Source organism: Alligator sinensis, unplaced genomic scaffold, assembly GCF_000455745.1.
Source record: "Alligator sinensis unplaced genomic scaffold, ASM45574v1 scaffold137_1, whole genome shotgun sequence".
Lineage (NCBI taxonomy): Eukaryota > Metazoa > Chordata > Crocodylia > Alligatoridae > Alligator > Alligator sinensis.
Window position 1 is genome coordinate 403,306 of NW_005842545.1, and position 2,023 is coordinate 405,328.

Consider the following 2,023-nt stretch of genomic DNA (forward strand, 5'->3'; position numbering starts at 1 on the left):
CTCTGCCTCCGAGCTGCTGAGAAGGACACTCCCCAACCTATAGGTGTGCTGGGGTTCCTCCTTCCCAGGTGGAGTACCTTACCTTACATTTATCTTTATTAAATTGCATCCTATTTCTCTCTGCCCATTGATCCAACCTGTCCAGGTCAGCCTGAATCTGCTCCCTGCCCTCCGGTGTACTAACTTTGCCCCATAACTTGGTATCATCAGTGAACTTGGAGAGGGTGCTCTCCACACCCTCGTCCAAATCGCTGATGAAGATATTGAATAATATCGGTCCAAGGACTGAACCCTGTGGGACCCCACTGCCCACCTCCCTCCAGGCCGAGAAAGAACCATCCACCACCACTCTCTGGGTGCGGTCCCTAAACCAGTTGGCCACTCACCTGTCCACTCCACAGTCTTTCCAATGAGGATAGGGTGTGAAACTCTGTTGAAGGCCTTCCTGAAGTCCAGGAAGATGACATCAGCCTCGGCTCCCTTGGCCAGGCAGTGTGTGACCTGGGTATAGAAGGCTACAAGGTTTGTCAGGCAGGATCTACCTGTGACAAACCCGTGCTGGTTTTGCCTCAGCATCGTTTCCCCTGCTGGGCCTGCACAAATGTGTTGCTTGTTTATTTTCTCTAGCATTTTCCCAGGAATAGAGGTAAGACTGACTGGTCTAAAGTTACCCGAATCATCCCTTCTCCCTTTCTTGAAAGTGGGCACCACATTGGCCCTTCTACAGTCCTCAGGGATCTGGCTGGAGCACCACGAGTGCTTGAATAGCTGTGCCAGCGGCTCAGCTATGACACTGGCCAATTCTTTCAGCAGCCGTGGATGGAGGTCATCCAGGCCTGCTGACTTGTACCCATCCAGCTCCTCCAGGAGCTCCTTAACTATTTCAAAACTAACCATAGGTGGACTGGTGCCATGTGGACATCTGTCAATGATCGAGGTGGGAGAATTGGCTTGGTCAGTACATAGAAATACTGAAGCGAAGAACTCATTGAAGAGCTCTGCTTTTTTCCCCGCGTCAACTGCCAACTGTCCTGATTTGTCCTGCAGTGGCCCCATGTTGCTCTGACCTTTCCTTTTGCCCACTATGTACCTGAAGAAGGACTTTTTATTGTCCTTGATTATTGAAGCCAGTCTGAGCTCAAGCACCGCCTTGGCCTGTCTACCTGATTCCCTGCAATAGCGCGCTAGGAAGATATATTCCTCCCCTCCTCGGTGGCTGCTTCCATTGCCTATACATCTCTTTCTTTGCCCCCAGACTCTCCTGGAGTTTCCTGTTCAGCCAAGGGGGCTTTTTTGCCCCCTTACCTCCCTTTCCTATGTAATGGGATAGACTCCTTTTGAACCCTAAGGATCACTCCCTTGTGATGGATGTCTTCCTGCTTTGTGGGTGGGACTTCCTGGAATGGGATGGAGTGGAAATGGTCTGAGGGCAGGACTTCCTGCCTCAGCGGGGATGAGGCTTGACTTTGGGGTAGGGCTTCCTGGGATAGGAGGAAGTGGGAGATGCCTGTATGCCTTGAGGGGCAGGACTTCCTGGGTTGGGTGGCAGGAGACACCTAGGGGTGGGACTTCCTAGGATGGGGTGACTGGGAGATGTTAGGAGGACACTGTCTGTGGACAGCGGGCATGCTGGGTCAGGGGGCAAGGTCAGGATATGTATGTAGGTGCAACTTCCTGCAGGTGGGGCATCCCAGGGATGGGACTAATGTGCTTCCTAGGGAGTGGGGTTTGTATAAGATCTACTAAGAACTGTAGCAACAAAGACCCCTGATGGCTGGGTTCTTTCATAGCTTTAGGAGGCAGCTGGGTCTGGTGGGTTAGAATAGTGGTAGGGACTGGGAGTCTGGATGCTTGAGTTCTCTGGGAAGGGTGTGGAAGCTGGGGTGTCAGAGCAAGGGACATGGGAATCCTGGACTTGGGGTTAGAGCAGGGTGGGGGCTTCCCTGGGAGGGGAGTGGCATCTGGAGCAGGGAGCCATAGACACCTGGGTTGTCTGGGAGGAGAATGGGTCTGGGGGATTTAG

At 52.8% G+C, this 2,023-nt stretch overlaps 1 protein-coding gene across 1 annotated transcript in view; it reads left to right on the top strand.

The window, feature by feature from the left end:
• The window catches only part of HUWE1 (HECT, UBA and WWE domain containing 1, E3 ubiquitin protein ligase), an 82,616-nt gene that overhangs the window by 78,285 nt on the left and 2,308 nt on the right, over positions 1–2,023 (top strand).